Here is a 24,969-nt window from a genome sequence, read left to right as displayed (position 1 = left end):
TAAGAAGGAACGAGAGGCATTCTACGAACAGTTGCAAACCATCCTGGACGATATACCTCATGAAGAACACTTAATTCTTATGGGGGATTTTAATGCACGAATCGGAAATGAAATAGTTCCAGGAGTAAAACAAAGATTCAATGAAAACCATGTCAACTCAAATGGAGAACTCATGGCTAATCTCTGTGCTTTTAACGAACTGCGAATCAATAATACATTTTTCGACCATAAGCTTCAGTATAAATATACGTTTGAAAACTCCAGGGGGCACAAATCTATGATTGACTTTATAGTCACTAATAGAAAAATCCACCCAGAGCAGATTCTAGATATTCGAACTTTAAACTCGGCAGACGCAGGGAGTGAACACAAATTAGTCCTAGCAAAAATAAGAATGAAACTAACACCAAAACATTTTCCACAGGAAATCACCGAGGAAAAATTCAATGTAGAATCACTGTGGAACGATTCTACCAAAGAAATGTACCAAAGGAGGCTAGCACAGAAGATACAGCTGAAGCAGATAGACGACATCGAAGATATAAACGCGAGCTGGGAGAAAATTAAAAACAATATTGAAGAGGCAGCAACAGAAGCTCTAGGAAAACGCAAAGTCATACTGAACAAAAGAAACAACAACAATACACCATGGTTCAGAAAAGAAATAAAAGACAAATGTAAAGAGAAGAGAGACGCCTACATGAAGTATAAAACATCAAACACTCCAGAATCCAGAGACACCTATAGAAGAATACGAAATGAAACAAAGCAATTGGTACGAAGAACAAAAAATGAACACTGGGAACAGTTTACAAAAAGGATGGAAAGCGACTTCTACGGAACACAAAAACAAATATGGAGATTCATAAGAAACCAACGGAAAGAAATGGCAGAATTGAAGGAATACAATAACATACCAGCAAACGAATGGGAAAGATACTTGACGGAACTGTTTAAAGGAAAGGAAAATCATCAAAATAATAACCTACCTGAATTAAGACACGAAATTGAAATCAGTTTTCAGGAAGTAGGGGTAGCCATAAATTCACTCAAAAATAGGAAGTCACCAGGACCAGACGGAATAACCAACGAGCTTCTAAAATACGGAGGAGAAAGTATAACCCTAGAGATGACAAAACTTATACAAAAACTAATATTGCACTGCAAGATACCAGACGCATGGAGAAACAGCATAATGATACCAATGTTCAAAAAAGGAGACAAAGAAGACCCCAACAATTATAGAGGTATAAATCTACTAAACACCGCACTTAAGCTAACCACAAAAGTCCTAACCAACAAAATCAATAAACTAACAACTTTATCAGATGAACAACAAGGATTCAGATCCGGAAGATCCTGCGTAGACGCCGTATTTGTACTGAGACAAATCACAGAAAAGGCCATTGAGTACAATAAACCAGCATATCTATGTTTTATAGACCTGACAAAGGCTTTCGATCGCATCCAAGTCGAAGACGTCTTACATTTACTGTATGGAAGAAACATACCAATCAATATTATACAAACCATCGAAAACATCTACTTTCATAATCGAATACAGGCAAAGATAAATGGAAAACTAACGCAGTTTATACCAGTACAAAGTGGAGTCAGACAAGGTGACTCATTAAGCCCACTGCTCTTTAATATAATAATGGACGAAATAATAGAAGCAGTACGTAAAGGTCGTGGTTACAGAATGGGGAATAAAGAAATCAAAGTATTGTGTTATGCAGACGACGCCGCATTAATCGCCGAGACAGAAGACGATCTCCAAAGATTAACACACATCTTTAATACAACAGCCAAGAAATACAATATGATAATATCAGCAGAAAAAACCAAATGTATGACAACATCTAAATACCCACTACGATGTAAAATCGAAATTGATGGGAAAATAATAAAGCAGGAAGCAAGGTTTAGATATCTGGGAATTGATATAACCAGTTACGGAGATGTTGAAGAGGAAGTACGACAACAAAGCTTAAAAGCAAGTAAAGCGGCGGGATCTCTTAATGACACAATCTGGAAGAACAAACACTTAAGACAAGACACAAAAGCAAGAATCTATAAAGCAGCAATTAGACCTATATTAACATACACGGCGGAGACAAGGCCTGACACATCTAAAACGAGACGACTACTAGAAACAACAGAGATGAAAATACTCCGACGAATATCAGGGAAAAGTCTGTTGGATAGGGAGAGGAGCGAAAACATAAGAAGATCATGCAATATAGAAGACATAAATGGATGGGTGACAAAACGGAAACAGGAGTGGAACGAACACATTAGTAGAATGGCAGAGGATAGGATAGTACGAATAGCACGAGATAAGTCACCAAATGGACGAAGAAGTATTGGCAGACCAAGAAAAAGGTGGTGCGATAACCTAAACAATTTAGGAGGATAATATTGAAGAAGAAACAGGCTTTAAAGCCTACATACAAGAAGGAAGAAGAAGAAGAAGTTTTTTTTTGTATTAGTAATATAAATCCCAACTGTTGCGATATATATTTCATCTGAGCAGCAAACAATGTTGCTGAAAATCAAATGATATTTTTTTTTAAATAAATTATGTTCGCGACGGGAAACTCTTTTTTGCAGGCGAATATTCTTAAAAAGGATCAAGAGTTTATGAAAAATATTTACGTATGCTTTATAGATTTCGAAAAAGCCTTTCACAGAGTACCACATACATTACTATTTCAATGCTTGGACTTAGTTGGTACACTTAGGACATTATATTGCTCAAAAATCTTTACTACAATCAGATCGCTTGTATTAAGTTGGATCAAGAAGTTTCCGCTAAAGTTTCTATTAAGCGTGGTATCAGACAGGGATGTGTTATGCCACCGACATTGTTCAATGCTTACGCCGAACCAATTTTTGAGAAAGCGTTAAATACTCATCGCGAAAGTGTTAAAATCGGTGGTAAAATTATTAATAACATCAGATATGCAGATGACACAGCCATAAGGGCAGAGAGTCACAACGACTGTACTACAAAGGGCTTAACAATCAACGCAAAGAAAACGAAATGGATGGTGATCAGAAAAATGAATATCGAAGACTCAGTACTAAAATTAGATCACAGTTAATGTGTCGGTTACGCTATACAGTGATTAGTGCGCTAATAACCGTCAAAATAAAGCAAACGATGGACAACATAATACATTGTGAAGTAAAAAGAGATGAAACGTATCGTAGGTGGAAATTATCGATATAAACGTATACATTAACATTACATTACATAGCTTCCCACCTTTAGACGTCTGTGACAGGAGTATTTTATGAAATTCTCCTGTCAGAGTGACAGTTGTCATACTCCTCCGATACGTTTAAAGGTGAGAACCTATGTAATGTAATGTTAATTTATACGTTTATATCGATAATTACTACCTTTACTAGTTTCTACCCTTTTTACTTCACAATGTATGTTTTCCATCTTTTGCGTTATTTTGCCAGTTATTAGCCCGCTCATCACTGTATAGTGTTATTAAGGCATCCTGCTAATATATTTGCTCTTTGTGCTTTGTTCTGTTTCTTCTTATTTCATTTTCAAAGAGTGGTACATGAATGAGCTGTACTATTTTTCTTTCAAGTGCTGAGGATAGGGTCGATCTTCAGATGTACTACTTTTGTTTCAGATTTGGTGACAGGTGTTTTAACTATAGTTCGGTTTACTGTGATCTTTGCTCTTAGGTTCGCAAATGGGATTAAAAAAAAAGTGTTGCAATAACTTTACTTAGTATCTATTGACTAATACGCCTTTGGGAGATAATCATAGCTCCCATGATACTTGAACATTTATTGTACTTTTTCAATAATATGCTTAGACTTCAAGACCACTCTATCCTTAGTAATTTCCATATAGATTGTTGTTCTCTCGATTATTACCAGCCCTGCTTCTTTCAACCCATCTTGCAATTAAACTTTGTCTTTGGCTTATCTTCTTTTTTGCATAGAATATTCCAGGTATTGCGTTATATAATGTTCAGTACCTTTCTACCACTGTGGATCTTAATGTATACAGGGTGGACGAAAGAAAAGAGTCCACCTCGATATTTGGCAGTAGTTATTACAGTTTAAAGAAATGCCGAAACAGGTCGATTTTTATTTTTATATTGCAATTATTTGGCATATATTTCATACTAGTGACGTCATTCATATGAGCGTAATGACGTAATCGAGGATATTTTTAAACGGGAATAGGGGCCGTGTGGTAGCTCATTTGAAAGGTTATTCAAAATCATTATTTTTACAGGGTGACCAAAAAAATAATTTTTGAATTAAATTAATTGACGCAAAAAGAAGAATGTATGTAATTTATTTAACTCAAAATGCATTGTACTGTTGTCAGAAAATAGAAACAAATGTTTATTTTACAAATAAACATTTCTTTTCGCTTAAATTAAATCACAAATAGCCTCCCACCTACCTCTTGTCAGTTTGAACATTTAATTTAAGCGAAAAGCAATGTTTATTTGACAAATAAACATTTTTTTTCTATTTTCTGACAGCAGTAGAATGTATTTTGAGTTAAATAAATTATACACATTCTTCTTTTTGCGTTAAATTAATTTAATTCAAAAATTATTTTTTTGGCCACCCTGTATAAATAATATTAATGTTTATATTACTGAATAAAGAATTGAACCACCTTTCAAATGAGCTATCACACGACCCCTATTCTCATTTAAAAAAAATCATCGATTACATCATCACGCCCAGCTGGATGACGTCACTAGTATGAAATATACAATCTGGGCCAAAAATAACCGGCCACCTTAAAAATTGGTCATTTTTGATGTCTTTATCTCCTAAATCTGTTGTCCGATTTAGGTGATTTTTTTAATATGTAATAGCCTTATTCCTTGACAATATCGTTATAATAATATTGTTGCTAAACAGGTAAATTTTCATTGTATACCGGGTGTACGAATCAAACTGTTTTTTTCAGTTTGCATCACCCTGTGCAATATTCTAGCATTTGTAGAATACTGAAATTAAAACATAACTACTATAGCCTTGTGCTTTCTCAAGATTTTGTTGTTTGATTGATTCGTTAATGTTGGATAATAAAAAAGTTAGGTGCTTTTACAACTAGACATGTTTTTTATCAATAGAGGGTGTTTTTAAATAATTTTGGCAAAGTTTAAGGGGTAATTCTGCATTGAATAATAATGACAGTTTGATTTATAAACTTATGTCCGCAAATGCTTCGTTTCCGAGATAAAGGGTGTTGAAATTTTTCTGACAAACTGACGATTTATTTACATACATACATAATCGGTTGCCTCTTTTACCATATTAGGTGTCGAGGATTCCTCCTTTATATAATACTCTCTGCAAATTTACGCCACTTCTTCCTATCTGCTGCTAAAACTTTTGCTTCTTGCCACGATGTTCCTCTTTTCTTGAGTATTTCGTTTACACTAGTGTTCCAGCTTTTCCTTGGTCTGCCCCTCCTGCTTTTACCCACTGCTTTGGCCTCCCATGTCATTTTCACTTGTCTCTCACCACTCATTCTTATCATGTGTCCAGCCCATTTTAACTTCTTTTCTTCAACTTTTTCGTTGAGCGATTTTACCTGTAATTCATGTCTTATATCTTCGTTTCTTCTTTTGTCTAATCTTCTTGCTCCCACCACTTTTCTTAAGTATCTCATTTCTGTAGCTTGTAATCTTTTTCTTTGTCTGTCATTAAGTACCCAGTTTTCTGCCCCATATATTGTAATTGGCATATATACAGTTTTATATACTGTCATTTTGGTTTTCCTCGATATTTCTTTTTTGTTTAGGAAATTTTTATACAGTGAATAATAAGTTCTCGTAGCCAATTTTATTCTGTTTCCAATTTCATCTTCTTGTGTACCTTTGTTGTTTAACATTATTCCCAAATACTTAAAGAGGTCTACTTGCTCGATTTTTTGCCCTTCGATTTCAATATTTACAGTTGCTTCTTTGTTGGCTATTGTCATTACTTTAGTTTTCTCCATATTTATTATTAAGTTGTAGTTTTTTAGTTCTTCAGCCCAGATTCTAATGTTATCTGCGAGAGCCTTTTCAGTTCTTGCAACTAATACAATGTCATCAGCAAATGCACAGGCTTCAATTTTTATTTGTTGCAAATTTCTATACCCTATAGCGCATTTTTTAGTTTTTTTCCAACACTTTTTAATAACTTCATCCATAACGGAAATAAATAACAGTGGGCTCAACACTCCACCTTGTCTAACCCCGTCGTTATTAGAAAATTCGCCGGAGATTAAGTTACTTGCCCTGAGATTAACTTACTTGCCGGGAGGTACGCCACTGTGTTGATAAACAACGCAATTTTGAGTGCTCTGATATTTCATCCGAATTTCGGAAATATCGAGAATTAGAAATTGTAAGAGTGAACTGTGAGCAAATAATATACTACAACAAAGTGCTGAGAGTGTTAGTGACACAATAGGACTAATAATATTCGAGGTAGGCTGAAATCAAAATAACGTGGCGTCTTATCTGTTGGTAGCGATTTATCTATCCGCAAGGTTGAATTGTAGATGATCGTTGGCGCTAGCAGATAGGCAACACAGATTACACATTCCATAGGCGTATCAGAGGAATACGGAATGGATGAAATGAGCGGGATGGTTAAAGAAGTAACAAACGGAATGAGAGAGATAGCAAATGAAATGAAAGAAATGAGAACTGAGCGTAAAGAATTAATAAAAATTGTCAAAGATTTAACAAGTGAATGGAAGCAGAGTTTGGAAGAAGTAAAAGAGATTAGAAGAGAAAATGAAGTAATGAAAACTAAAATCAGGGTGCTAGAATATAAACTTGAAGCTATGGAAAAGAAAGAACGTCGAAATAACATTATTATCACCGGATTTGAAACTGCAGGAGATACTATAGAGCTAAAAGAAGATATAGAGAATCAGTTGCAAACTTTTCTTGGAACAAAGTCTGAGATAAAAGAGATAACGAAACTGAATAAGAGAATGTGCAAGTTAGAATTGAGTACATATGGTGATAAAGCAGACATAATGAAAAATAAGAACAAGTTAAGACATATTAAAGGAAGAAAACTTTTTATTGATGATGACTATACGATCCAAGAAAGAAAGATTCAAAAACAACTAAGAGAATATGCAAATGAACAGAGGCAAAAAGGTAATGTTGTAAAAGTTAAATACCAGAAGATCATTATAAATGATGAAATATGGAAATGGAATATGGAAACTGGCACAATTGAAAAAGAGAGCAACAGAGCTAATCCAAAAAACTAATAAAAGCAGAGGCGGACAAAACGATGACAAATTCGGCAATGAAAACGGAAAAAGAAATGGAACTGAAAGTTATAGATAAGAAAGGAGTGGTATGGAGAACAGCGACATGGAATGTTAGAGGAATAAGTGGAAAAGAGTTAGAATTAGTAGAAACCCTTAGCAACACAAACTATGCTGCAATAGCCATCACTGAGACGATTTATTTATTGCTTTAAAACCGGTTGAGACATGCAAATGCAATTTGGTGGGTTTTATGACGTAGTTATTGTATATTTTTTGACATACAATTAAGAATTTAATATTCACCATTGGCGCGCATACGGGTAATATGATGGCTGATATTACCCGTATGCGCGCCAATGGTGAATATTAAATTCTTAATTGTATGTCAAAAAATATGCAATAACTACGTCATAAAACCTACCAAATTGCATTTGCATATCTCAACCGGTTTTAAAGCAATAAATAAATCGTCAGTTTGTCAGAAAAATTTCAACACCCTTTATCTCGGAAACGAAGCATTTGCGGACATAAGTTTATAAATCAAACTGTCATTATTATTCAATGCAGAATTACCCCTTAAACTTTGCCAAAATTTTTTAAAAACACCCTGTATTGATAAGAAAACATGTCTAGTTGTTAAAGACCTAACTTTTTTATTATCCAACATAGGCGAATCAATCAAACAACAAAATGTTGAGAAAGCGAGAGGCTATAGTTAGGTTTTAATTTCAGTATTCTACAGAGGCTAGAATATTCCACGAGGTGATGCAAACTTTAAGAAAAAAACACAGTTTGATTCGTACACCCGGTATACAATGAAAATTTACGTGTTTAGCAACAACATTATTATAGCGATATTGTTAAGGAATAAGGCTATAACATATTAAAAAAATCACTTAAATCGGACAACAGGTTTAGGAGATATAAGACATCAAAAATGACCCATTTTTAAGGTGGCCGGTTAATTTTGGCCCAGAGTGTATAATTGTAATTTAAAAATAAAGATCGACCTGTTTCGGCTAACAACTAGGTACCGCCAAATATCGAGGTGGACTCTTTTCTTTGGCCCACCCTGTATATTTTTTTGATTATTTTTGTATAGTATAATATTGAAAAGAGGCCAGTAAAAAGCCTACTTGTGTAAATGCTTGCTCGACAGATAGTTCCGGATCTTGACATCGCAGTTGGTAATTCGTAGAGTCATATGTACCTTATGCCGACTTTTTGCTTCTTTTGATGCCCCGAATAGATTTAAAAGTTCTGAAAAAGCCACAATGGAAGCTGTCAGACAGAATAGAGATACGAGATAAAAAAAGAAACGGAAGGAATTAGGAAATAACCTACGCAACAAAGAAATGCAAAAAAACTATAATTTGAAAGGAATAATCCACCTTATAAAACATACAATAACTGTTATGCGGCTTAAGACAATTTACATAATATAAATTCATAATTTGGTAAGTATATCGATTGTAAAAAACGTGTAGGCATTTTTACCATAACGGCATCAAGTTCAAAATCATTATTTCGTTTATACATTTTTTTGTCAATAGAAGTACTTCGTATTAATAGAAGTACTTTGTACTAATTTATGGTTCAATTACGTAATATAATTGCGATAATTATATAATCAATTGGCTTTTAGATAAAAGCAGTACATTGTAAGGCAACAAAGTAAATAGCAAAATAATTTTATTTGCTTGAAAACCTTGTACTAATATAATGGGACCAACCCAACATATTTAGTGAATCATTTAAAGCGGCCTCACATAAGATTGTCTGCAACTAGTTAGTTTCCTATGATAAAAGATTAAAACATAAACACAAATAACACGAAAAAAAAAACGATATGGCAGAAATTTAGACAAATTCGAAAATTCAAAAAAAAAACTTTAGGGACTGAATCGAAACAGCAATAAATATACAGGGTGTCCAGAAACTCTACCGACAAACGAAGACAGGAGATTCCTCAGATAATTTTAAGACAATTTAATCCAATTCATTTAGTCCGAAAATGCTTCTTAAAGGAGCTAGGGCTATTTGAAGATGGTTTCTGGTAATTAGTTTTTCTTAAATATCTCCAGAACGTTTCTATTTAGAAAACCAAAAATTGGTACACATATTTATCTTCCAGAGATAAATCGATTTGATCCATTGAAAATTTCTAGTATCGGTCATAGGCGCCCGTTTGGGTAGGGCAACAGTTGTATTATCGCGTACCTTTTTTGTTTTTAATTTTTAAGCATTTTTGAGTCTGGATTATTAAAATGTAAGGTATTGTAGTACTAAAAGGTACTCTTACTTTAAGTCGATAGGATACACCGTTTTCTATAAAAATCGATTTGAAAATGTTTCGTTTTTGGAATATCAAAAAAAAATTTCAAAAAAAAAACTATTTAGAAAAACGAAAACTACACTTGAGAGCAAAATAATCGACTCACTTGCTGAATAACTGTACACGTGGAATTTCCTAAACCTGTTGTCCGATTTGAGTTATTTTTTTAGTATGTTATAGCCTTATGATTTAAGAAAATCGATGTAATATTATTGTTGCTATACAGGTAAAGGTCATTTTATACCGGGTGTAACAATCATACTGTGTTTTTTCTTAAAGTTCAAAACACCCTGTGGAGTATTCTAGCATATAAAAAATATTTAAATTAAAATTCAATTGTAGGCTTAGGCTTTATTAACATTTTCTTTTTTGACTCATTTGCTTATGTTGGATAATAAAAAAGTTAGGTACGTTTAAGAAAAAAAACACCCTATGATTGTTACACCCGGTATAAAATGACTACCTGTCTAGCAATAATATTACATCGATTTTCTTAAATAATAAGGCTGTAACATACTAAAAAAATCACTCGAATCGAACAACAGGTTTAGGAAATTCGAGACTTCTAACGTGTACAATTCAGCAAGTGAGTCGATTATTTTGCTCTAAAGTCTAAAGTGTAGTACCTTTATTTATATTCCAGAGATGAATCGATTTCATTAATTGCGAATTTTTTTTTTTTTTTTTTGAGTGAATTTGATGGCCTTGGCCGAGCCAATTAGCCAGACATTTTGTTATTTTAAAAATAAACAAATTTGATTTTTCAATCAGAGGAATTTTTTTTGTATTTCTAACTCTAAATACATAACAAACTAACATTATTATCTACAATTATAATCTAAATTCTAAATAATACTCTGTTTTGGTTGTTCATTTTTTTTGTAAATTTTTATTTTTTTTTGTATTTTTTGTTGCATTTTTTTTATATTGTTAATTTGTTTTTTTTATTGTTTTTTTATTGTTATTTTTATAAATTGTTTTTTTTACTACGCTAAGACGTAAACCCGATTCAGCCTCGCGGAGGTTTACATCTTCTTAGTTTTTTTTGTTGCTTTTTTTTATTTTTTTGTTGCTTTTTTATTTTTTCTGTTTTTTTTTTCTTTTCTTTTCTCTTTTTTTGTTCTTTTCTTTTTTCAATTATAATATACAATAATTACTTAAATCTACAGGGTTTAAAACAAAATAACAAAACAAACATGTTTGTTTTGTTTTAACAAACATACCTGCTTTGTTTTAACAAAATTTCTTAAATACAGGGTAAATTTTATTGCTACAATCTATATTTACAGTTTTTGATATGTTTGTAAATTGTTTTTAATATATTAATATCTTCAGAAAATATCAAATTGTTCAGGTAGACGGGAAGTGGAATTTTTAATATATTAAGATTATGATAAAATTTGTTTATATTTACTGATTGATGTGAACATTCGAGGAGAATATGTAGTAGATCACCTTCTTTTCCACACTCACAGTTAGGTGACTCTGTGAGACCCAAACTGTACATATGAAGGGGGGTAAGAGCATGATTACATCTCAATCTATTTATAACTCTTATGAAATGGCGATTTGATACAGAATGAAACCATCTTTTAATGGGAATTTCAGGCTGCATTTGTTTGTAATTACTACCAGTTCTCGTGTTTCGATAATACCTTTGCCAATTTTCTTTTTGGTGTCGTCTACTATTAATATTATTCCGTTGGGTGAGTTGCGGAATTTAATTGAAATAAATGTAATAAAACGACCAAGAAATAATGTGTACAAACGAATGGTAATTTTTATTGTTAAAACGAAAATGTGTTTCGTTTTTAGTCTCTCGGAAGGTCGAGCCGGTATACGTGTTTATCGTTCACATCTTGGCTAGTGACTGATATAGAAAACCCACAAACGGTTTGTTATCTTTCTTCCCGTTGACCAGATGACCGAACGATAAATCATTTATGGTCTGGCGTCTACTATTGCAGTTAACAATCTCGATGCATTATGGGGAATTCTGACGACGAGGTCGAGGCGCGTGTTGAAGCGAGATTCAAGTGGGTCCTAATTTAAACGTCGGCAAAGAGAGATATAATATATATAATAGTGGAAAAGAAAGAGAACGCAGATACCCTACAAGACGGTAAAATTAGTAATATTTACACTTTGTGATAAAATGTCCCGAATATGTCCCGAAGAATACAGGCAACCAAAAAGTTGACTGCTCTCAGTGGTGGAGATAAAAATATTAGTTGGTTTTTTTAATTCTCACAATGATAAAAATTAGAACAAAACGTAGTTTGACCATAAAATTACCACGCCACTGATCATACCCTCGGCTGACGAGACATCCACACTATCCACAGGCTAATAAATTTTAGCATTTGGTGTTATTTTAAGGGTCATAAATACCAAATTTTGACAGAAATTTCTCTATCTCTTCTTACGTTTAATCTTTTTCACGTTGGGTTGAATTCCGTCTTCAGTTTTTATCCTTTTCTGTTACATTTTTTTATTTCACTCATAATGTCGCAACACGCTCTGTCAGTTTTCCTCTTTAGGTGGGTTGTTGACACAATAATTGTCTGATAAAGTACTTAATTAATGAGGGTGCACTTTGTTGCCGCATAGACGAGAAACAGCTGTGACAGGGTAAAGCCCTGGTATTTGAATGTGCATTTCGAATGACAACGTTGTTTCGTTTTTGAGAAAGAATAATGAAAGAAATAAGATAATAAAATTAGCGGAAATAGTAATTATAGCGTAATGCTAAAATATCAATATCCAAAATCGGTAGTAAGTTCATGGGAAGTTCCTCGCCTATTTCTAGAGCGGATTTGGCTAGCTTGTCTACTATTTCGTTACCCCTAATGCCTGCGTGTCCCTTTATCCATGAAATAATGTTTTTTCCTAAATTTGCAATTTTATTATAAAGAGTCATAATTTCCAGTTCTATATGATTGAGTTGTTGGTACTTATGTACGTTAGTTAGTCTATCAACGACACTCTTACTGTCTGTAAATATTATGCAGCTATAGGGTTCGTTACTAAATATGTGTCTTAAAGCAAAAAGTATCGCTATCATTTCAGCGGTGTATATCGATGATTCACAAGGCAATTTGACTAATTTTTTAAATCCACTTTGAATATTGATTATTGCACATCCTACTTTGTTTTGTACTTTGGATCCATCTGTATAGTAAAATTGATAATGTGGCCATTTATGAAGTATAAATGATTGAAAAACGGCTGGATTTAGATTAATATCCATAAAAAAAGTATTAATTTGTTTTTAGAAAATTTCTTCTAATACATGGGAATACATAGGTGAAACTTGATTTTCATAAGTATAGAAAGTACTTCGGTATTGAGATATTTTCAAGTAACTATCTACAAGAAGGGGACATTTTTTCTTTGTCCAATATTTATGAGTTAGATCTAAAATTGATAACTTATGTATATCCTGCAGATAGTTTGTATTTTTTCCTATGGTTCTAGTAATAAATTTATCACTTAAAAACTGTCGTCGAAATTCCAGGGGTGGTTCTATCGCCTCAACTTCCATTATATTAACGGGTGTAGACTTCAAATATCCAAGACAAAGTCGAAGACATTTATTTTTTTGTATTTCTAATTTATTCAAATGTGTGTTTGCAGCAGTTCCATACAGATGACAACTGTAATCGAAAATAGGACGAATCATAGTACGGTAAAATAAAAGTGCTATATTTGGATCGGCACCCCAATTAGTTCTAAAAAAGGCTCGTAGAATATTCATTGCATTTTCAGACTTTTTTATGATATGATGCATGTGATCCTTCCATAGAAGTTTTCTATCCAAATAAGTACCGAGATATTTTATACAATTTTTAATAGGATATTGAATTTGACCTACTGCCAAATGACCTTGTGGAATTTGACGATTTCTGGAGAAAATGCAAATTTCTGTTTTAGATTCTGATATTGCTAAACCAATATTTTGATAGTGATTAAGAACAGCCTTAATTGAGACATTAAAATTATTTTTACATATATCCAATGATTTGTGGGATGTGTAAACTACTACATCATTGCGAATTTCTAGTACCGGTCATATGCGTCTGTTTTGGGTAGGTCAACGGTTATTTTATCGCATAACTTTTTTGTCTTTAATTTTTAAGATTTTTTGACACTAGATTATTAAATTATATGGTATTCTAGTACTAAAAGTTACTCTTACTTTAAGTTGGTAAAATACACCGTATTTGTTTTGAAAATATATTTCAATTTTTTTTTCAAATTCAGAAAACGAAAAATTTCCAAATCGATTTTTCTAGAAAACGGTGTGTCCTACCGACTTAATAATCCAGTATTAAAAATAATTAAAAGTTAAAGACTAAAAAGTTATGCAATAAAATAACCGTTGCCCCACCCAAAACGGACGCCTATGACTGGTACTAGAAATTCACAATGAATGGAATCGACTTATCTCTGGAAGATAAATAATATGTGTACCAATTTTCGTTTTTCCAGTTAGAAGCGTTCTGGAGGTATTTAAGAAAAACTAATTACAAGACTCCATCTTCAAAGACTTCTAGCTCCCTAAGGCACATCAAAGAAACATGAAACGTAAATCACGTTTCATGAAAATAAAACACTGCTAATCAAATAGACGTCCGAAAATTTATGAAACTTTTCCGAAAATAAAAATGTGTTATGAGCATGAATCACACTCGTTTCATTGGTAGGTAAACTTAAAGATTTGTTTAGCCTTGTTTAATTTTCATGAAACGTGTTTTACGTTTCATGTTTTTCGTTTCATGTTTCGTTGGTGTGCGGCTTGCCTTAGGAAGCATTTTCGGACTAGGTGAATTTGGTTAAATAGGGATGTTCACAAAAAATTAAAAAGTCATTTCAAACATGTAAAACGATTAAGAAACACCCTAGGAATAATTGTCCAAAATTTCAACAAAATTGAAAAAGCCTTTCTATAAAAAATCTTTATTAGAAATCTAGCATTATTTTAAATTTCAAGAACGCTTCTCTATTGGCCTGACGTCACTAGTTGCATACCCCAAGCGCGCGCCATTCTCATAGTGTTACTGTTTACCTGTTTGACGTTTCAGGTCATTTTATTGTGTTCTCTTCTTGTTTTATCAGGGTTAAAGTGGAGTTTTATAGTGAATTTGTTTAGTTTAAAGTGGATAGACTGTTTGTAAGGACATATTTTGGGTTTTACAAAAATAAACAAATAAAATGGAAGAAGGTTTTCAGAAAGCCGATTCGTATAAACTACCGACTGTAGTGTAGATGTAACAATGGTGTATGATTTATTGGCATCTTGTAAAAAAATAAATCTACCACAGCTTTACTGAGTGTATATTCCATATAATTTTCCATGTCTTCTTTAAGCTAAAAAAATAAATGCTTAATACTCCACAAAAAAAAATAGAGAAAGTTGTATGCATGCATTGTACGCATGCATATTGTATACATACATTGGCTGGTTATTACTTTACCGTGTATTAAAAATATTTTTATTCTTCTTCATGTGCCTTGTCCGTTGTGGACGTTGGCTATCATCATGGCAATTTTAATTTCACTTGAGGCGTTTCTGAATAACTCGATCGATTTTTGTCCAAATCATTGGCGTAAGTTTTTAAGTCATGAGTGTCTTTTCTTCCGGGTCCGCTTTTGCTCTCTATTTTACCTTGCGTTATCAGTTGGAGTATACGATATTTATCATGCCTCATGATATGACCGAAATATTTAAGATTTCGTTTCTTAATTGTAAAAGAGATTTCTTTTTGTTTTCCCATTCGACGAAATACCTGTACGTTGGTGTGGGTCGCCCAGGATATTTTGAGGATACGTGGGTACACCTACATCTCGAAAGCCTCTAGCTTTTTCATTAATGTTTCCATTATTGTCCAGGCCTCTGCGCCATATAGTAAGACCGGAAATAATAACATTTTAGCAGCCGCATTTTTAGTGGGAGAGATATTATGTCGCAATGGGTGAAAATATTTCTCATGCATGTTGTTAAATGTTGCTATGTCTTTTTCAACTCTAGATCTTACTTCGGTTGTTTCGTATTTCGAGTTGACAACTGTTCCAAGGTAAAAAATATTTTTGAACATGGGTATTATACATTTTCATTTCAACCAATCTTTTCACTAAATTATTTATTAATGATTTTAATATAATATAAAGTCATACCTACATCCACATGTAGTTATTTCAAGGTTTACTTTTACTGTATGTATTATTAGAATCCCGTTTTTAGGAATATCCCAGTTTAAGGAATACAAATTTGAGGTCCCGAAACTTTTTCATTTACTCTTTAAGGGGGTAGGTGCAAAATCTTGGTCCAATGCTATTTAAATTCATTCATTTTTTTCGAATCCTGAGAAAACTAATAAGTATTTTTGAAAAATGTAAATGCAGAAAGAACAATTACATTATTACCAAGGGCCGAAAGTCTTTGGAAAACTTCTATAATGTTTATTTTATTAAGTTGGTTCTTTAAGTTAGTTATTTTAAGTTCTAGCTGCAACAAACCATTTCTTTTTCTGTTTTAAATTGGCTGGAACGGTAATAAAAATCTTGTCAGAACTGTTTTTTGATGTATTTACACACCCAGGGACAAAACACCACTTATTTGGCTTTATTTTTAATAATTAAATACGTAAAAAACTGCGCACATTCAAATACACTGAGTAAATAAGTATACAAAACTAGTCGTCGATCAAAGACGTTACGACTGCTGACGTCACAGACCGTAGCCTCGCTGCAGGGTACCGTTTTTCTAGCCTCCAAGAAAATCAACATTATGAACTCATTTATCTTAAAAAATATACATTTTTAAACAGTTTCATGATTGTTACGTTTTTATATACCTTGTAATCTATTGAATTTAACTATATTTAAAAATTAGTGAACATCCCTATTGTTGTGGACGAAACGTAGATCCACTATAACACACCTGAGACCAAACAGCAGTCAAAATAGAGGGTTTCTCAGAGTCAATCGGCGCCAAAGAATGCAACAGTGGCGGATCTACGAGGAGGGAAAAAGGGGAAATGTGTCCCAATCAGTCCAAAATTAAAGAAAAAAATTATTGAATAGTAGTAGTAGCAATAAACCTGTTAGTAAGGAAAATTTAAACATAAACCACACATAGACAAATTCAACCCAATAAACCTATTATGTCCGTTCGCTAAACTCAGACATAACTGGCCAGTGATCTTAGTAGGTAATTTTTTTGGTTTTGCCAATTTTGCCAAAATAGGGAAAATTACTAACTATTTAGTAATTATTAACTATTTAGTAATTATTTTTTTGCCAATTTCACCAAATTGGCAAAATTACTTACTAAAATCACTAGCCAGTTGTGTCTGAGTTTAGCGAACCGACATAATAAGGAAAATTTAGTAAATAAAAGTAGTAAGGGAATTTAATGCTAATAAATTATTATTTGTGTCTTTTATGTAGTTTGGGTTTATCTTTTTTGTGTCGTTTGGTTGGTTTTCCATTGGAAGTTCCCCCCCCCCCCTAAAGCAAATGTCTAGATCCGCCACTGGAATGCAAAGGTGGGTTTGTCAGTCAATAAATTAATGGTGAACGTTTTTTGGGATGCACTTGGTATAATCAATCCACATTTACTACCTTCAAAAAGGAAAAACAATCAATAGAGAAAACGACCGCATTGGGCAAAGAAAAAAATTTTTCCACCAGGATAATGCAAGGGTGCACACATGATCACTTTCCATGGCAAAAATCTATGGCTACGAATTGCTACCTGATCTGTCCCATTCTCCAGATTTATCTCCGAATGACTATGTCTTGTTCCCAAACTTGGCTCAGCGGAAAGAGTTTTGACCCCAACGACGAAATCATCTCAAAAACAAATCATCTCAAAAAACAAAAAATTGATGACCTCGACAAATCATATCTTTTGAAAAGGATAAAAAAATTGGGAAAACGTTGAACTAAGTGTACAGAACTCAAATAGTGTTGCCCAAATGCAAGAACAAGACAAGACTTTACATTTTTTTACAGCTGCAGGTAAGTGATTAAACTTAAGAAAGCTTTTAAAAAAGAGCTAATTCATCGTACTTTTATAAATAGTTCTAGGTATATATATGTCATCTAAACCTCTGGTATTATAAGAATGAATATTTTTGTTAAAAGAAATGAATTCTTGAAAATATTCAGGTGATAAGCCATTTACTATTTTGAAGACCAAAATCATGGTGAAATAAAACAATCTATTTTCAACAGAGAACCAGTTTAGAGTATTTAACATCGTCCTAATTGGGGTACGACGATTTGTTTTAAGAATTATTCTCATTCCACGGTTTTGTAATTTTTGTAGCATGTTAAGTTTATTAAGATTAAATAAATATAAGATTGATGAGCAATAGTCAAAATGAGGTTGAATAATTGTGTTATATACTGTAATTTTTGAATCCGTTGACAAATTTTGAGATATTCTGCTCAGAAAGTATAGTTTTTTTGATATTTTTTTATGAACATACTCGAAATGACTGTCAAAATTCAGAATATTGTCAAGTTGGAATCCCAAATATTTAGCTGTTGTAACCACTTCAATTTTTTCATTATTAATATTTAAATTTATGTTCTCAGAATCAAGCAAGCTATATTTATGTTTAGTAGTGAAAATAATCGCATTTGTTTTTTTTACATTCAACTTAAGTTTATTAATTATCAAGTATTTGTTAACCATATCTAAAATAGTATTAATTTTTTGAATGGCTGTATCAAAATTTTCATCATTACAACAGATTAGAGTATCATCGGCAAAAAGGTTAATAAACTCACAATTTACAAAAATATCGATATCGTTAATGTACAGAATAAATAAAAGAGGGCCTAATACACTGCCTTGAGGAATACCTGTATTACTATCCATTTCAGATGATAATTGGTCTTTAAAACGTACTTTCTGTTTGCGATGTTCTAAATAATTTTCTAACCACTCAATTACTGCACCTCCTATACCATACTGTTTAAGTTTTGATATCAATATTGTCCTGTCGATGGTCTCAAAAGCTCTTTTTAAATCTAGAAATACACCGACTTTATTTTTATCTAAATTACTCTTTATGTGACATAATGTAACTTGTAATGCTGATTCACAAGAGAATTGTTTACGAAACCCTGATTGATTATTAATTAAAATTTTATTTTTTGTTACATGTTCCAATAATTGTTCATAAACAGCAATATCTAATATTTTTTCTATAGGAGGTAAAGTATTGATTGGCCAAAATTCTTCAGCTTTTGTAGTATTAGGTATTTTTTGTATAGGGGTGATAGTACTTATTTTTAATACTTCAGGAATTTTACCCATAGCAAGAGATGTATTAATTCAATTTAACATAACGTGCCCAATGGTTTCAAAAACTTCCTTTACCATTCTGCAATTTAACGTTTCGTGCAGTGAGAATTTATTATCCAAGCTTAAATTAACAGCCATAGTAACTACCAACCAAATTAATAAATGTCTAAACAACTGACACCGGATGAGGCTTAAACCTTGCAGGTCACAATTTACACAAAGCAATTTGGGATGCATGAATTATTTCGAAAGAATCATCAAATTTATTTTTAGGTCTTTTAGATCTATGACTCCAACTCTCATTACTCCGACTAGAACTATTTGAATCTTCGTCACTCATGTCAAATTGTTATCACTCCGAGAACAACAAAAATTAGAAGAAAAACAATTAGGTATTACATTAGACTCGAAGGAAAGCTCAATTGGGAATGAAGTTTAGTGATGTCGAAGAAGTAACTACTCGTTATTTTATACTCGTTACTGAAGCTTTTGTTTAGCTAAGCCTGTGTCAAAAGTTAAGGAGAAGCTTAAGCTGGGTGCTGTATTTCTATCATTCCCTTAACTAAACTGACCCTAAACTGTCAAGTTAATTGGTTTGGTACCTCTGAATACGTCATAATGCCAGAACTAACTGTTCTGAGGTAAAAACCACTACTGTTGATATTAAATTTTATCGTGACATCTGTATCTGTCTCATTCATTTTTACTTCATTTGATTTTGTGTACATGGTACTTGTGTTGTTAGTATATTGTCTATATTTTCTCTGGATATATGTTTTATTGTTATTTTGCATAAGCAATAGAAGATCCATCTTTGTAATTTAATTTTGTTTATTGGATATATTCCTTAAAATGTCAAATTGAAATGTAAGATTACTTTTGTAAAATAAATATACCAATCATTGTAGAAATAAATAATTTTCATGTGCCTACACCTCCCAAATGGAATAAGAATTTTATTTTAATAATAGTTAATAATCCAATAATAACGATATTATACGCAAAAGTTGGTTTTCAAATTAACTCTAGAATTATTAATCTATAGAACCTCAAAAAAACAGAAAATAAATTTTAAGCAAATGTTTAAACCTACTCCCGCGCGAGCTTAAAATTATTTGGTTTAAGCCTATGATTAAGCCTTAAATTGAAGTGGAAATACAGGCATCTAATCTTAAGCTCAGGCTTAAAGTAAGCTTTGGCTTAAATGCGGTTGGAAATACCGGCCCTAAGTACCGAATACCAAACCGAGAATTATATATATCGTTACTTTAAATATTTCGGTATTTTGTTTACACGGTAGCCGGCATTATCTGTTATTAATTTGTCTCGTTATTTTTGAATATTAGCCGCGCTCTTTCAGCGAATTTCGATAAACCGAATGATCTCATCTCACACTCAGTCAGCACAAACGATAGGCCAATAAGATATACATATTTAGATTCCTACTAAAGGAAAAAAATTTAATTATTGAGTGATTGTCCTTAACAGTAGGTACCTATGCTAACCTTATTATATTTTTATCAGCTGCTAATAGTGTCACTGAAGGTGGATATGAGCTATTACCTCCGATTTCGTTGAACCTTCATCGATTTTCATGAAAATTGGTGAGTGGTCAGAGGATATCTCAAGGAACAAATGTGACATGGTGCCAACTTGCGCTTTTACACTGGGGGTGGATGCCACCCCTTCTCGGGGGTGAAAATTATTTTATTAAAAATAATCCCTTAATTCGATAGGGGGACAAATTTCAAGCAAAATTTGTTATATAAAGTTATTAAAATAAATCAAAACTTTTTAAGTTATTAAAGATCAAAGATTTTAATTTTTCTTGAGAAAAATGCATGTTTTTAACCAATTTTTCATCAATAACTCAAAAAGTGTAAGTTTTTGCAAAAAAGTTATTATTATCAAAATTGAAGATAATAAAAAATGAAATAAACCTCTTACTAGAAAAACCTTTTAATGTTAACTAAAAGTGAGTTATATGTAATTGAATGTACAGTAGAACCCCGCAAATCCGAACTAATTGGGGGGACAGCCTGTTCGGATTCCGAAAAGTTCGGATTATCCGAAAGTTAGCCTTATCTAGTAGTTCAAAGCTTTCATTGTGATTTTGAGTAGCCAAACGTTCTCGCAAGAGTGTGGATAATATTTTTGGACTCAAGTTGACTACGAGAGAACCAAAGTAAGTTTGTGTTTAACCTTTATAAACACTTTATAAACCTTTATATTAAAGTATAATAGTTATTTTTAAGAAATTTTAAATGTCAAAGTCCTAGTAATCCTACATTGTCCAATTTTCTGGCTTTACTCTGTATAATAAACATGTTTTTAAGTTTTTGTCGTGAATTTTTAAATTTTTTTCACTTTCCGTTGGTTCGGATTTGCCGAAAGTTCGGATTTACGGGGTTCTACTGTATATTTTTTTCGGCGAGTAAAAAACTCTAAGTATTCAAGCTGAAATAACGGGACATTGATGCATTTTATAACATAAACTTATTAAACATTTGTCAAAGTACCTAAAAATATCTATCAAATGAGCCCCCGAACATGTTGATAGCGTTAAAATTTATGCTCCAAAATTTTTTCAAAATTTATCTTTTAAAAATTTTTCCAAAAAATGTTATTGTTTTTTTTTTAATAACTCCGTTCTTGTTTACGATATCAGATTTATCTAAAAACTGTTTGAAAGCTAATTCTAAGTGCTATTTAAGTACGTTGAATCTAATCTTTTAAACCCCTTAGATTTTTAAAAATAAAAGATTAAATGGCCCCGGTTGCATGGTTCCCACAGCAAAATTTAAGATTTAAACGTTTCTATCTCGGTTATTTTTTACCCTATAGAAATAGTAAAACAGTTAAAATATTTGGCACAGAAAACTAAAATTTGGTTATACATAATTTTTTACGTATATTGAGTATTTTTGGAGTATTATCAAAAGAATATGAGAATTACCATAACTTTAAAAATTATGATTTTTTAAATTATATCTTTTTTTTTTTTCAAAAATATGCATTCTAAACCAGTCAAAATTATCAAAAACATTACTTATGCTAACATAAAGATTTTCTTGTAAGGATTACTATATATTTTAATTTTTGTGGAAATGGCGTATGTTTTATTTTTCACTTTTTCCTAAAAAATTCGAAACGGTTCTTTTATTTTCATTATAACTTACTTAATTTTGACGCTATTACCTTGTTCTGAAGCTCATTTGATAGGTATTCCGAAGTACTTTGACAAATGTTTAGCAGGAATATTTTATACATTGCATCGTTTTCCCGTTATTTAAGCTTGAATACTTAGATTTGAGTATTCGTCGAAAAAAATACACATTCAATTGCCAATAACTGACTTTGAACTAAGATTAGTTTAGTTTTTTATTTAAGGAATGTATTCAATTTTTTATTAACTTCAATTTTAGTAATAACAACTTTTTTGTGAAAGCTTATAGTTTTTGATTTATACGTGAAAAATCGATTTAAAACATGCATTTTTTTAAGAAAAAATAAAATCTTTGGTCTTTAATAACTCAAAAAGTGTTGATTTATTTTAATAACTTTATATAACAAATTTTGCTTATAATTTGTCCTTCTACCGAGTTATGGTATTATTTTTAACAAAATAATTTTCACCCCCGAGAAGGGGTGGCATCCACCCCCAGGCTAAAAGCGCAAGTTGGCATCATGTCACCTTTGTTCCTTGAGGTATCCTCTAATTACTCACCAATTTTCATGAAAATCGATGGAGGTTCAACGAAATCGGAGGTGAAAACCTTCAGTGACTGCACTATAAGGTAACATATTTTTAAAAAAGTTTCAATACGATATAACTGTCGGCGTCCCAACACAAAAAGATTACTTTATGATTAGAGGGCGGCTATTCTCAAAATCTGGACAATTAATTTAAGAGCGAAGAAGTCGTCTGCTGGGAACCAATGTACAAAATATTTTGTTTTTACATTGTAATTATGACCTCTCAGTACGTGTCAAATGTGTCAAGTGTTCTTTTAATGGATATTTTGATTCGCTATATATGTTTATGGTATTGTTCGTAATGCGCAAAGTCCAATTTTCCAAATTTTTTTTACATGTTTTTTTGCGTCTTATAGAGTCTCTAAGCGTACACCTGAACTACGAACTACTATACTCCCTAAAACGACACTGAGCCCTAACTGCAAGACGCAAGAGTTTTGCAGGCTTAGTCTTGTTCTTGCTCAAATCTTGCGCGGTCAGTCTTGGTCTTGCTAAAATTAAGTGGTATTGGTCTTGCAAAAACGCAAGAACAAGACTAAGACCGATTTTGGGCAACACTAAACTCAAAGGAGACTATGTTGAAAAATAAAATAACTATTTCTATAAAAATCTAAACGGGAACTGGTGTATGTTTTCAAAAGACTGATAGTGTGTAAATTAATTTATTAAATCAGCTAAGTACTTTCAGCATATTAATGCCATCATCAGAGCTATCCTATAAAAAGACTAAGTTGAAAAATCTTATTCATAAAAAATTATAAAGTGAAACTTACGTCTTATAGGTGTAAAAACCTCAAAAGAAGAGAAAACTTCGAACAAACACATTCTATATTTTAAAAATTAACCCAGGGATATAACCACTGGTTAGGGTAAAAAACCCTTAAATGTTAAAAATCACATTTAATGTGTTTTTTTTACAAAATGGCCACCATTCGTACAAAGAACAGCTGTTACTGACAATATTCAAAACGACAGCCTGCTGACGGAAACAATAGTTCCTAGCGACATCTGTGTTATTAAAATTATTTAAAATTTTTGAAAATGACTAAGTTGTCATATGTAGTTAACTAATTGGTATGACGTTAAAGTTAATATGAAAAACTAAAGTTAAATTTAAATGACAATTGTTAAGTTTAAATTAAAGTTAAATGTGAAAATAATCAAATTATCAAAGTATTATTAATTATTAAAAAAACCAAACAACCAGTCAGTTCTGACCAAATATAGAAGTGAGATAGATGAAAACCAAGGAGAAGCACCGTTGGACAAGCTCAGAGTTCCAAAACTGTTTGAAAACAATATTATTATTAAAAAAGCCAAATCGAAAATATTTAATTTAATTGTAATCAATGAAAGAAAATTCAAATATGTTATAAAGTAATGTTCAAAAAACTAGAGCAATTGTTGGGCATGCTGAATATAACAGTATTAAAGAAACTTCTTAAAGATTGGATCAAATTTACAATTTAATTGAACCTGGGTGTTAACACAATTTTGAGGATTTCTTTTTAATTCCCTGCTAATTTCTAAGTCTTCTAATAAATTCATTTTTGTATAGTTGTTAATGGGTATACTATGTAGAATCCTACTATCTCTTTGGGGACTGAAGTTATGTTTAGAAGCATGTAAGTGATTGCCAAAACTAGATTTGTCAATCTTAGACAAATGTTCTTTGATGCGTGTTTCCAAAGGTCGCATAGTTCTCCCCACATAGGTAACAGGGCAGTCTCCACAGGACAATTTGTATATACCACTTTTTGATGTTTTTCCAATTTTATCTTTGGTGTGAGAAAAAATAGATTTGATATTTTCCTTACATTTGAATGATAGTTTAAGGTTGGGGATGTTATTTAGGATTTTGGCTATATTATCTGAAGGATAACCTATGTATGATATTGATCTATACATAACTGCTGTAGTGGAATTATTAAGAACAGGATTGTAAGCTAGGGATCTATTCCTTTTACTCCTTAATTTGTTGAGGATGTTATCAACTAAAGTAGGGGAGTAACCATTACTATATGCAAGTTGTTTGATAATATCTAATTCTGAATTGAAATTAGTATCTGATAATGGTAGACTAAGTAAACGATGGATGTAGCAATAAAAGGAAGCCATCTTCTGTTGAAAGGGATGGTTAGAAGATCTAGGGATGGTATGGTCAGTCTGAGTAGGTTTTCTAAAGACTGAAAAAATTAATTTACTGTCCATCCTAGTTAAAGTAAGGTCTAGAAAATTTATAGACTTGTTGGACTCGGTTTCTAGAGT

At 32.1% G+C, this 24,969-nt stretch overlaps 1 protein-coding gene across 5 annotated transcripts in view; it reads right to left on the bottom strand.

Annotated features, from left to right (window-relative positions):
• LOC114328206 (rho guanine nucleotide exchange factor 11) overlaps positions 1-24,969 on the bottom strand; it is a 767,005-nt gene that overhangs the window by 575,205 nt on the left and 166,831 nt on the right. The gene's annotated exons all lie outside the window — the stretch shown is intronic.

The sequence above is a fragment of the Diabrotica virgifera genome, chromosome 1 (assembly GCF_917563875.1).
Source record: "Diabrotica virgifera virgifera chromosome 1, PGI_DIABVI_V3a".
NCBI lineage: Eukaryota > Metazoa > Arthropoda > Insecta > Coleoptera > Chrysomelidae > Diabrotica > Diabrotica virgifera.
This window is presented reverse-complemented; position numbering and strand designations above follow the sequence as displayed.